Raw genomic sequence first — 12,683 nt, 5'->3', positions numbered from 1 at the left:
CCAAGATGTGGCTGTAGAGTTTGAGAGTGGGGAGGAAGATGCAGAGGATCAGCAACAGTGAAAAGTGTTGGGATGTCAGTCCAGGTCCTCATCAGGCTCTCAGCGTGAGGGCATCAGTGTGGGCTGGCTGAATGTCGGTTCTCTTGCTCCATTATTTTTTTTTTTTTTTTTTTTTTTTAGAGAGAGTGAGAGATGGGGAGAGAGAGAGAGAGAGAGAGAGAGAGAGAGAGAGAGAGAGAGAGAGAGAAGTTTTTTTTATTATTTATTTTTTTTTAGTTATTGGCGGACACAACATCTCTGTCTGTATGTGGTGCTGAGGATCGAACCCGGGCCGCACGCGTGCCAGGCGAGCGCGCTACCGCTTGAGCCACATCCCCAGCCCCCCATTATTTATACCAAATTTTGAGGATTTTTTTTTTTTAAAGAAAGAGTGAGAGAGAGGAGAGAGAGGGAGAGAGAATTTTAATATTTATTTTTTTTTAGTATTTGGCGGACACAACATCTTTGTTTGTATGTGGTGCTGAGGATCCAACCCGGGCCGCACGCATGCCAGGCGAGCGCGCTACCGCTTGAGCCATATCCCCAGCCCCAAATTTTGGGGATTTTGACCCCCTTTTGATCCTTATCAGCTGCCACCGGGATTTCCCAGTGACATCATTTACCCTGGGGTTAAAACATCTGGTCTGGTGGTCCCCACCCTGATCTTTTTGCCTTTCCCCCTCATTATGGGAGGACAGCCTGCCAGAGGCTTCACTCTGAGTTTGTCAGGGTAGGGAGAAGTGACTTCTTTGTGCCTGAGGGCCATACTGGAGGGCTCTGTTAGGCGTGCCTGTGAGACTGCAGGTTTCAAACTGGAGTTTCAAAATGGAGTTGCTTAGGCTCATGCCTAAGGCCATCCTCACACATAACCCAGGAGGTAAGTTCTTGCTGTCACCTTTTAAAAATAAGTCAGAGACAGAGAGGTTGAGACACTTGCCCAAGACTACACAGTAACCTGCAGTGCTGGAGCCAGCAAGCTCCAGGCCTGTCTAGTCCCAAGTTCATACTCCCAGTGAAGACAGAGAAAGGGCTATGCTGGTCTGTGGCTCCTTTTGCAAGGGGCCATGTGCTCCAGTTATGTCCAGGGCCTCCCCGAGACCTGCAAGCTCAGTGTCTCAAAGCTCCTGCTGGTCTGCCCCCATGACACTGCTGGGGCACACAGACTGGAGATCCCCACGTCCTCAACAGTCTGCTTAGGTCTTGGGTCAGCCAAAAGTGAAGTGAGAGCACTCTGCTGCCCACGCTGGGCGGCAGGCGAGACCTGTGCCCAGAGCGGCCTGCACCATAGCCAGGCCTGGCTCCACCTCAGTGCCCATTTGACCTAGTTTAGCCTTTGCTTCTGGGCTCAGTTGGACACTGGGGTCCGCAAGTGTCCTGGCAGGTCTCTTCACTTCTTTGGCCTGGAGCCAGGCAGAGTCAGCCAAGTGCTGCGTGTGCACTTCTTTGCCCAGCCGGGAAGGAGGGGGCTGGCCCGGCTCGGCCCCCAGCTGGAGGCGTCAGCAGAGCCCACGTGTGCAGGGTTGGGAGCCATTTCTAGCACAGAGAAAACAGCCCAAGTGCCTCAGACTCCAGATGGAAAGTGCCGCTTGGTTGGCCAGCCCAGCCAGGCTGTCCTCTGTCCCAGCCCATCCAGGGTCCTGCTAAAGTGAGGGGTTGCAGGAATCTCTGCAGAACTTAGGGCAACAGGGCCCAGGGGAATGTTCATTAGGCCGGCCTGGGGTGGAGTGTCCCCATTGGAACCCAGCTGGCCATGGGTCAAGGAGTTAGCCTGTGGCTTGGCGGGACTGGGAGGCCTGTGACCATGCCAACTTCGTCTATCCTGGGCCCACAGAGGTCAGTGCACGCGCACGCCCTGCCCAGCATGGAGCCCGGAGGAGCCGAGTGGACATGCACTTTCCCAGGGCCAGGCCAGCTCCAGCAGCCAGTGGTGGCCTCCTCCCACTTTAGCCCAAGCTTCCACAGGCACTCAGAATGACTGCCTTGCTCTGTGGGAGCCCGGGCCAGGCTGGGCAGGGCAGGGCCTCCATGGGGAAGTGGGCAAAGTGCGTGTCTCCTCCAAGGACTGCCTGGTTGTGTGGAAACCCAGATCACTGGCAGCACTTTATTCTAGAACTCTATCCAGAGAATGAGGAAAACCTCAGGAAGAAGGGGTGCAGCAGGAGGCAGCCCCACAGCTCTGGAGCACCTGGGCCTAGAGGCAGCCTGCCTGGGGGTTCTGGGACAGTCCATCATTTCTTTCCCCCTCCTCTTTCTCTTTCTTCCCCCCTTTCCCTTCCTTCTCTCCCTTTCTTGCATGCAGAAAGAAACAGGCCTGCGGGGATTGTGGGTGCTCTCCCCAGGACACCCACCTGGAGCCTGGAGGCAGGGCTGTCCCTTCCGTTACAGATGGAGTTCAGGCTCCAGGGCTATGGGGCTTGGTGGCTTGGACAGCAGTCTCCTGGGAGCTGGAGAGGCCACCTAGCTCCAGTAAGGGCCCCAGACTTGCTTCTGTCTGGTGGATTACCAGAGTCCATAGACCCATTATATTGCAAAATATGCTTACGTGTTGTACCTACAAATGTCCTTCCTTAGTCGGTGTGGCATTCGACTCTCAGTAGTTGATTCAATGCCTCATAAACGTGTGTGCACCTTCTAGGTGGCATCTGCTCCTGTCCCTTCTTTATATTTCCCGCTGTGTGCTGCTTCGTCTCCACCGCTGGTTTGTTCACTTGTTCACTCATTTATGTATCCATCCATTCACTCACCCATCAGCCTTCACCCACCCACCCCTATTCAGGCTTCCGCCCATGCACATACCCATTCATCCATCCCCCTCTATCCACCCACCCATCCACCATCCTTCTACCTACCATCCATGCCCTATCCAACATCCACCACCCATTCCCCTTTCCAGATTGCCCACTTCATGTTCCAAGTGCTGCACTGAGTATGTAACTCGCGTGTTAATACGTGAGATCATGCACTCCAGCACCTGTGGTGTGTGCCTATTAGGAAGGGCTTTGTGATAGGGATTCGCTGCCTGTAGTCAGGGAGCAGCTCAGCAGACTCTGGAAGGCTGATGCCAGGGAGCAGGACGGACACAGGTGGGGGAGTAAGAACGATCCAGAACCCACAAGGACAGCTGAAACCGTCCCAGCTCAGTCCTTGCCGCCTGCAGGCTTGACAGAAGCCAGGCCCAGTAGGAGGAGCAGGAGGACCCCACCTGGCACTGAGTGGGCCAGCACACAGCACTCCTGGTGGCTGCTGCTCTCTCCTGTCCTCCAGTGTCCTCAGTCTCATCAAGGTGACACACCCTGAAGCCAGCACACAACTCCAGACGGACCTCACCTCCCTGGAGCCTTGGACAGAGGTAGTCCTGCGCCGTTTCTCCCCCTCAGCTCAGCCCTCTTGAGAGGACCCAGCAGAGGGCACCCCATTGGGATGACAAAGGCCTGGAGTGAGACAGTGTCACCCATAGCCCTCCAGGTGCATGAGCTTCTAGCCAGCCCTGCCTGGGCCTCAGTCAGAGCGCCCTGGACAGGCACCCAGCATGCATGGTCCTCAGAGCAGGTGGTGACCTCTCCCTACCGCCCTACTTGGCCATGCTGGCCCCTCCTCCTAAAGCACCCTCGCCCACCTCCCTCCCAAGGCCCTGCTTTCTGTCAGCCTCTCTAGGCCTCCCATGCCAGGGACCTGGCCTCGGGCTTTGGACTTCTAGACTTTGGGTGCAGACCCTGTTTCAGGGAGTTGGACGAGTTGGAGTCTTGAGTGTCTTTTTGTAGCTGTCCCCACTGCCACAGAACTTTGCATGCACGGGCCCCCAGCGCCTCATGGGACTTGTTTAACATGACTCTGTGCCTCTGTTTTCCTTCTTGGTGACCAGTAGGTACTCATACCATCAGTTTCTACAGGTGGCCAGGCCCCACAGCTATGTTAGGAACTCTTTGGAAGGATTTCAGAAATTTGCTTCTGAAGATTTTTCTTTCCTTTGAAAGAGAATCAAGAGCCAGGGTTGGAGATGTGGCTGTGATGAGCAATTTCATTCACCAAACGTTGGCAGAGGTGCTCAGCTCCAGCCTGATGGGCCCAGCGCAGGGGAGGCCCCCCTTCTCCCCCCGCCCCCGGGCTCCCAGGGCCCAGCTGCACTCATCCAGGAACCTGCCCAGCCTGCAGCTCCCCCCACAGTGGGGAGACCCCTTGAGCTGTCTGGGGGACACCCTGGGGGTGGCGCCCAGGTCCTCAAAGTCTGTCTCTGAAGGTCGCCTCTCTGAGCCTCAGCTGTCCTGTCCGGAAGATACCAAAGGAGTCCTAGGAGTGCTGTGTGCCAGCAGGAGCAGGGCGGTGTCTGTGCCCCAGCATCCCGGAGCCTCTGCCTGTGGAAAGCCAGCAGCTGGCTTCATGGTGCTCATGGGAATGTAAGGGACCAAGAGAGCGGGTGGTCTGACGGAGCAGACCAAGCTGGGGTCTCCCTGGAGGGTCCCACACCCCAGTCACTGTAATGCAGTGACATAATCCAGACAGTGAGGTGTGTGGGCAGGAGAGAGCCGGGAGTGGAACAGTCCAGAGCAGACCTCCGCACCTGGGCTGCTGATGGGGGAGGCACGTGGCCAGGAAGAAGGACCTTCTAGCCAAGGTCTCTGGAGCAGCTGGTGTCCTTAGGGGAAGTGACTCTTGGCCCTGCTTTACTCATATCCCAACTCCACCCTAGGTGGACCAGAGACCCAAATATGGAAAGTCAAACCAGGATCCCTTCAGACGACACAGGACACACTGGGTGGCTTGGGGGAGGCAGCTATCCTCAGCAGGGAAGAGTCTGATCGGAAGTGTAGAAAGTGGGGAGCTGGACTGCAGTGAAGGGGGAGGTGAGCCGGCAGAGTGCCAGGAGGAGGGGGCAGGCAAACCAAAGAGCAGGAGGAGATCCCCCGACTCCGGGGGAGCTTTGGCCTGGTCCTGGGGGTCTGTGTTCCACTGGAGCCCTAGGGCAGAGTGACAGTGACAGAGGAGGCCTGCCCCTTCCAGGGCACCCTCTGGTCTCTGCAGCCCCTTGCCCAGGAACCCCAAGGCAGGCTGTCTGAGGCCGCCCCTCTGGCCAGGGTGTGGCCTGGGCAGTTTGGCATGGGTGTCTCCTTGCACGGGCCTTTAGGCACCCCCCTGGCTTTCCATGCAACAGCTCAGGCCCGAGGCCACGTCAGCAGCAGGCTGTGGCAGGGAGGTGGCCATTTCTTGGGTTTGCATGAGGTGCAGACTGCAGGCTTGGCGTGGGAGGACGGGGCGGGGACACTTCCCCTCCTCGAGCCCAGAAGGAAGCATCGACTTCCAGGAACAGTCCGGCCCAGTCGTCTGCTGCTGGGACGTGCCCTCCCCACTGCACCACAAGGCAGCCCGCTGCCCTGCCCTCCCTGGAGCTGGGCAGGGCCTCTCCTGGCCCAGGAGGGAAGATGACCAGGGCAGGACTTGGGGTGTGGGCCTGGGGCTGATGAGCCCCCAGCGTGGGGGACTGGCCATTTAACCATGTAGTGGCCGGGAAGGTCAGGGTGTCCCTGGGCCTCTCTGCTCAGGCCCCTCATGACAGGGTGGACCAGGCTCTCCCGGCGTCCCAGGCTGGCTCCCAGGTGGCTGGGCAGCAGGAGGTGGGCTGCTGAGGGTTCACTTGGTGGTTTGGGATTTTTTCCAACCGTGCCGATCTGAGTGGAGGTTGGGACTGCGCCAAGAGTACTGTCATTGCCCTGAGTCCCCTTTCTGTCCCTGTGTCACCCTGCTGAGGCAATGGGCAGCCCGGCTGTCATCCAGGGACTGTCCACACCCTCATGGACAGTAGTGACCATGCCAGGAGTGCCAGGAGGAGGGGGCAGGCAAACCAAAGAGCAGGAGGAGATCCCCCGACTCTGGGGGAGCTTTGGCCTGGTCCTGGGGGTCTGTGTTCCACTGGAGCCCTAGGGCAGAGTGACAGTGACAGTGACACTCCTGGGCCAAGGCTCTGAGCCCAGGTGGGACCCGGGGACCCTTGTGGAGCTGGGTCATCCTCTCCCAGTTGGGACCCTGTAGCTGCCTCTTTCTAAAGGTGGGGTGCCTGAGAGCCCCACACTCGGGGTGGGAGCAGAGGGCAGTGGGGGATGCTGAAACCCCTTCTTGGAAGCCAGAGCTGACCTTGGCTGGATGCCCGGGTCTGTCTGTGTGGGGAGGAGCGTGGGGTCTAAGTGGGCAGTGCTGAGGCCAGGCTTCCGGAGCACCCAGGGCACCCATGCACTGCCCTGAGCCTCCTCACTCAGCCACTGAGGGAGGTCTTGGAGCCACCAATGACCTCCTGAGCACCGTCTTCAAAGGCCCCTAAGCAGCTTCTGGCTGGGCATGGGGCTGGGGTCGTGCCCCTGTTTGACCACTGGCTTTGTGAGTGGTCCTGGGTAAGCCCCTTATCTTGAGGCCTCAGTTTCCCTATCTGTAGAATGAAGGGGAGAAGGATTTTGTCTGAGCCTGGTCAGGGAAGGTACCAGGCTCCTGCTGAGTGGTGGCACTAGGGACAGAGCCCAGTACCGGAAATGGACAGGCTGGCTGAGGCCCCAGGAGATAGGTTGAAGGGAAGACAGCAGGTCTGGGCCCAGGGAGGTGGGAGTGGGCACCACATAAGCAAACTTCAGGGAAGGTCCTTAAAGGGGAATAGATGGTGCTCACCCCTTTTGAGACCTGCCTTTCCTTTTTACCTGGAACGTAAATGTGTTGGTCAGAGCTCTGGCAGCCAGATTGTGGCTGTGCGTGTGCGCCAGCATGCGCACAACACACACACAGAAAGAAAGGAGCTGGGGTTTGTGCTGACCAGGTAGGAGGGTTACTTCAGCCCCAGACAACTCCTCCTGCGAGAGCCTGCAGATGTTAGAAGGTGACAGGGTCAGCTGCTCGGCGGGGCCCAGCGTGGCTGAGAAGTGCAGGTGGGTGACTGAGGGAGGCTGTGCTCAGCTTCCCTCCCCCTCTGCCTGCCTTCTTTGTCCCTTGGTTCCAGTCATAGGCGGGTGAGAGTGTGGCTAATGAAGGCTTTGCCCTGTGGTGATCGACGTGCAATATTATGGGGTGGACACTGTCCTTGTGCTCACTTTACAGGGGGGACATCAAGGCACAGAGAGGGATGGACTGAGTGGGTGGGTTCTCAGCACAGAGCCCCCTGCTTGGACGCCGCTGGGTATGGCGGTGGGGCAGGTAGGGGTGGCTGTGCTGGGTCTGGTCTGGTCTGGCGTGCTGGTCCCGCTGGGGCTGGAGAGACAACTGTCCTGTGGCCCAGGACTGGAGGGTCCCTGCTCTCTCCCGCCCCTGTTCCTGTCACACAGGGCCGGCCACAGGGGGACTCCATGAAGCCTGTGGGAGGATGGTGGGGCTTTGGGCATTCACCTCCCGTCCCACTTAGTGTGGGAGGACCCAAAGGCCTGCCCCCTGTGTGGGGGTGCAGGGGGCGAGCCCTCCATCCTGGCTGGAGCCTCCACCAGAGAGAGGACCCTGGGGGGCCACCAGGGCTGACTGCACTGTGGGGGAGTGCTCAGGAGGGGAGTGGCCTCTCTCAGAGCCACCACGCCCCAGGCTGCTCTGTGACAACTACTCTCCCCCATAGGGTGGCCTGCTGAGGTCCCTTCATCGCCTAGGCGGGCGGGGTCACAGCCAGCCCCCACCCCAGGGAGCACTCAGAAGAGCAAGGGAGGAGCTGAGCAGGGCGCATGGCAAGTGCAGCCAGCACTGTGTCCACCTTAGTGGTGGCTGAGTCCCCAGCAGCCAGGGAGCTGCAGAGGTGATTTCACCACTGTGCAACAGAGTGAGCTGTCTTTATGGAGAAGGAAGGGAAGTCGGGAACTTGCCCAAGGGCACCAGCCATGAGACAGGATTTGGCTGTGTCTGGCCGGGCCCAGCTGCCCAGCGCATTTCTGTGTTTCTGCTGTGGACAGAGGGGAGCCGAGGGGCTGCGGGAGCCCAGAGGAGATGCCAGGCCCAGGCCTTCATAGGAGCCGCGAGCCGGGTGGGGTAGGGACACAGGGACCTGTGGGATGAGCTGGGAGTGGCCACGACGGAGCCCCGTGGGAGGCCCACCTCCTCAGGGGCTGGCAGGGCAGACCACAGGTCCCCAAGGCACCAGGAGTCAGTTGCTGGGCCTGCCACAGGCCCCACAGTGTCGAGTGGCGCACGCCCTCCAGGCGGAGCGCAGCAAGGCGGAGAGGCGAGGCCAACCTGTCCAGGTGCCAGAACACACCCTCCCTGACAGACCCTGTCCCTGTACTAGTGACCTTCTGTGCAGACTCGTGCCTGGCCAAGAGCTCGCTGGCTCGCTCTGCCCCGCCTCTCAGCCCAGAGGGTCTTTCTTTCCCTGAACTCATCTGTGCCAGCTGCCGTCCTCCAGTTCCTCTCCGCCTCCCCTTGGGGGCCTCCTCAGCACACTGCAAGGCACTGAGGGATGAATAGGAGCTGGCCAGGGGAGGACTGACATTCCTGGGGAAAGCAGGCCTCCTGACAAGAGCGAGTTCTGAGTGGGTCAGAGACCCAGAGACGTTCAGGATGCACAGGAGGGAGCTTGCGGTCCGGGTTGGAGTGTGACCTTGAGCAGGACACGCAGGTCTCCTGAGCACCTAAGGGAGCCCAAAGCCCAGAGGCAGGACGTCTGCCATGCTGCTGGAGATCCCAGGGACCTCCCTCCCTTGACTCCTCCTCCTCCTCCCCTCCCCTATTTCTCCCCTCCTCCCCTTCCCTCCCCCTTCTCCCCTTTCTCCCCCCTCCCCCTCCCTCCTCCTCCCCTTCCTGGCTGAGTCCCTGACGCTGGCCTTCCCTCCCTGGGCGTTCCCTTGCCCACAGGCCCTTGCTGGGCCTTGGGCTTTGGGGAGGAATGGGGCAAGGCGGGCTGCAGGCTGGCTGTGGCCCTGGGAAACCTGAGCTGAGGGTCCACAGGTCCGTGTGACTCAGCAGTCCACTTGGGCGGGGGTGTCTGTCTGTCACGAGGTCTTTTTACAGGTCCACAAGGAGCACAGAAGGTGGGGTGTTTGGAGTCTCTCATACCTGGGAGCCTGGGGTATCACCCAAAACCTCGCTGTAATGGCTCCCTTGTCACAGCTGTGCACACCCTGTCCTTGAGTCAGTCCCACAGACTAAGCTGCACACCAGTGGCAGGTTGGGGATCAGCCTGGGGATTGGCTCTTCCCAAGAAGCCCCTCAAGTGCTGACCCACGTGAGCCTGGGGTCTCCTTGGAGGAGGTGTGGGGTAAGTGAGCTCCTATCTCCACGGAGCCCCCCATGGAGCGGAGATTAGAACCTTCAGCCTCTCCTGGGCACCCAGGGCTCCAGCAGACCAGAGAAGTCTCTGGGCATGGGGGAGGCAGGGGCCTGGAGAAGGAGGCCCCTGAGGATTTGCTGTGCAGGAAATATTTCTGGAGAAGTTCAACAGGGCTTTGGAATCTCAAATATTGTGAATTTAAAAGGAATGGAGATGTACATTCCTGAGCCAGAGGGCCAGGGACTCTGCCAGGCGCTCAATCCCCACCAGGCTGTGGCTGCAGGCCCAGGGCAGATGGCAGCGGGCAGGTTTGCCTAGGCCCTGGAATTGTGGCACTGGTGGGCGGGTGAGGAGGGGCGGCAGATCAGGCTGAGCCCCAAGTGAGAACTTTTAGGAGAACAATGGGGATGGGCAAGGCCCCTCCCCCCTGCAGAACCACGTGTCTGAGGGGGGTGTGTCCCTCTGTTTCCCCTGGGGTCTACAGCCATCCCGCAGGGGGCTGCCTTCCTTTCTGACCCCCAGGTAGCACAGCAGGGTCCCTGGGGAGGTGCTCTGCAGAAATAGCATATCCCCAGGGCTCTGGCCACCTGCCACAGGACTTCTCCCGTCCAGCACAAAAGAGAGAGAGAGGGAGAAGAAAGAGGAGGGGAGGGAGAGATTGCTTTTTCCCCCAGACCCTTCAAACAGCCCTCCATGGGGCACAGGGCTCAGGGGGCTCCATCTCTGTGTCTGGTTTCCACACAGAGAGTGCCTGAGCCTGAGTGAGGCCACAAGGCCACACGGCTTGTGCTGGGAGGTGCACAGGGTCCTCAGGTCTGGGCGCCTGCACAGCTGGTTGAGGTCCCTGTTGCCTTGGGAACCTGCTCCAGCAGTGACTTGTACAGAGGTCTTGTATTCGGCCACCGTGCTGGCTCCGTACTGGCTCTAGCAGTGTTCCTGGTCTGGATTGTCTAGGGTTTCCTGTACATAAGATCCAGACATATGATCTACTGTGGTGACAATAGATAATCATGGGTATACAGGGTTTCCCACGGCTGCTCCCACGGGACCCCTCCTACTCTCCCTCTTCAGGTTCCTGCTGTCCCTCTGTCGGTCCTACCCTCTCTGGAACCCACACAGCGGCTCTTTAATTTGCAGACTGTATTTTAAAGTCCTGCATTTTCTATGTGGTTCTTTCACTTCTTTGCTGAGCCTCTCTCTCTGTCATTTACGGTGTCCACCGTTTCTTTTTGGATTCTTTTTATACTATAGTTCCTGCTTTAGCATCTCCATCGGGAAATTCCAACATTGTGTCAGGCCGGCACTGAATGGCCGCCGGTTGTCTTTTCCCTGAATCTTTGTGGGCTGGTCATTTTAGGTCACATCCTGGACATTAAGAATATGGCTGGGACTGGGGTTCAGGGGCAGAGTTCTTTACTAGCATGTGTGAGGCACTGGTTTGATACTCAGCACCACATACAAATAAATAAATAAAATATTTTATTTATTTATTTATATATCTAAAGAGATTTTGGCGGTGGGAGACTAAGTCCTATGGAAAATGCTGGTGTTTCTGTTTGTGGGGGCGGGTAATCCAGGAGGTCCAATTCACAAGTTTCCACCGGTCTTCTGTGGGTGGGGGTGCCATCCTCCTGCCTCAGCCTCCTGAGTCACTGGGATTATAGGCCTGCGTCGCCATTCCCACCCATTCTGTTTTTAAAGTTTTGCGGTGGCATTTAGATTTGTCCCACGTGTACCACCCAGTGGCCACTCCAGGACCTGAGCAGCGGTGCACCCTGGGTTGGGTTGTCAATGTTTCTGGTATGCTGGTGAGGGCCAAGTCCAGACGTTCAGCTCAGAGGCCAACCTGGGGGAGCCCAGGTGTGCAGAGACAATTTCTGGGGTCGGGATCCCAGCCCCTCCCTCTGTACGAAGCCTCTGGTACTTTCTGGCTCTTGGAGGTTGTCTTCTCAGGCTTTGCTTAAAAGGCTGGGCCTGCTGAGCCGGGGCTCTGCCTTACTCTGGGCCAGGTGGGGGTAGACGGGAAAGTGGGGCTGGAGGGAGCGGGTTGGTCCTGCCCTCTGGGGACTTTAGCGCCCTCCCTGGTGTCACAGGCACCCGTGGGCTCTGTCAGCACTGCTGCCACCTTGGACTGCTACCTGCCTCCTGCTGGTCCCCAGGACTGGACGGGAGCCCAGCTCCTGGCACCCATCTCATCCTGGGTGCCTTGTCCTTGGTCGCCTTGACTTTGTCCCCCCAACAGCCCCAGGAGCTGGAAGGTCTCTGCCCACAGGCTCAGCGCACTTGATGGCAGCTCTGTCCCCTGAGACAGGCAGGCCTCACTGCAGAATTCTCCGGCACCGGCCCTTTTCCCCTCCCCTCCTGCCCTCGCTCCTCTCCCTCCCTCCCCTTTCTTCCCTGCCCCCTCCTGCACCCCTGAGGACCCTCCTTCTCCTCCTCCTGGTCCTCCTGTTCCCTTCCTCTTCCCACAGCCCCCACCTTTCCCCTGTCCCATACCTACGTGGCTCTCGGTCGGGCCCTGGACACATCTCATACTCACGAGTGTCCTCTGGGTAGGTGCAGGATCCGGTTCAGTTTCAGGACAGAGGCCAGCTGCAGAGGCCCCTCTTCACCCCTATTCCTGCGATCATGCCAGAAAGATGAGCTTGCTAGACGGATGGGGAAGGGGAAAGGGACGCTCTCAAGGGAGAGAGTGGTCCTCTCAGAGAGGAGAGGGACAGCGCACGCCTCCTGCACTTGTTTTATTGGGGTCCCAGGGAAGTTTCCCGACAGTCCCGCTCAGGTCCACCTCTTGTCTCTTTTTTTTTTTTATGTGTAACAAAATTTATTATTCACTAAAACCAAAACACCAAGACTCTTTAGAGCACTATAACACCACACATGTAGTAGTCACAATGTCCAGGACTCAAGACACAAAAAACTGAAAATATGACACACTCTCAAGGGAAAAGACAGTCAAGTGATGTCATTTCCAGGATGGCCCAAGCAGTGACATTACCAGAGGAGGTCATTAAAGCAGCTACTCTTGAACACATACTCAGTGATGTAAAGGAAAATGTGCTTATTTATTTTTTTGCACTGGAGATTGAACCAGGGAATCTTTACCACTGAGCTTCACTCCCAGACAGTATTATTTATTACTTTGAGACAAAATAAAAGTTGTTGAGACAAAAGTTTTAAGACAAAATTAAGTTGCTGAGAGCCTCACTAAGTTTCTCAGGCTGGCCTTGAACTTCTGGTCCTCCTGCCTCAGCCTCCTGAGTTGCTGGAATTACAGATGTGCGCTACTAGGCCTGGGGAAATGTGCTTTTGCTAAATAAAAACAAAACAAAAAAAAACTAGGAATTTCAGAAGAGAAAGAGAAAAATGGGCATCTTAGAAAAAAAAAAGGAGTCATCTTTTAAAGAAAAAATCACCAGTGATGTTTCTA

Source organism: Callospermophilus lateralis, chromosome 8, assembly GCF_048772815.1.
Source record: "Callospermophilus lateralis isolate mCalLat2 chromosome 8, mCalLat2.hap1, whole genome shotgun sequence".
NCBI classification, from domain to species: domain Eukaryota; kingdom Metazoa; phylum Chordata; class Mammalia; order Rodentia; family Sciuridae; genus Callospermophilus; species Callospermophilus lateralis.
This window is presented reverse-complemented; position numbering follows the sequence as displayed.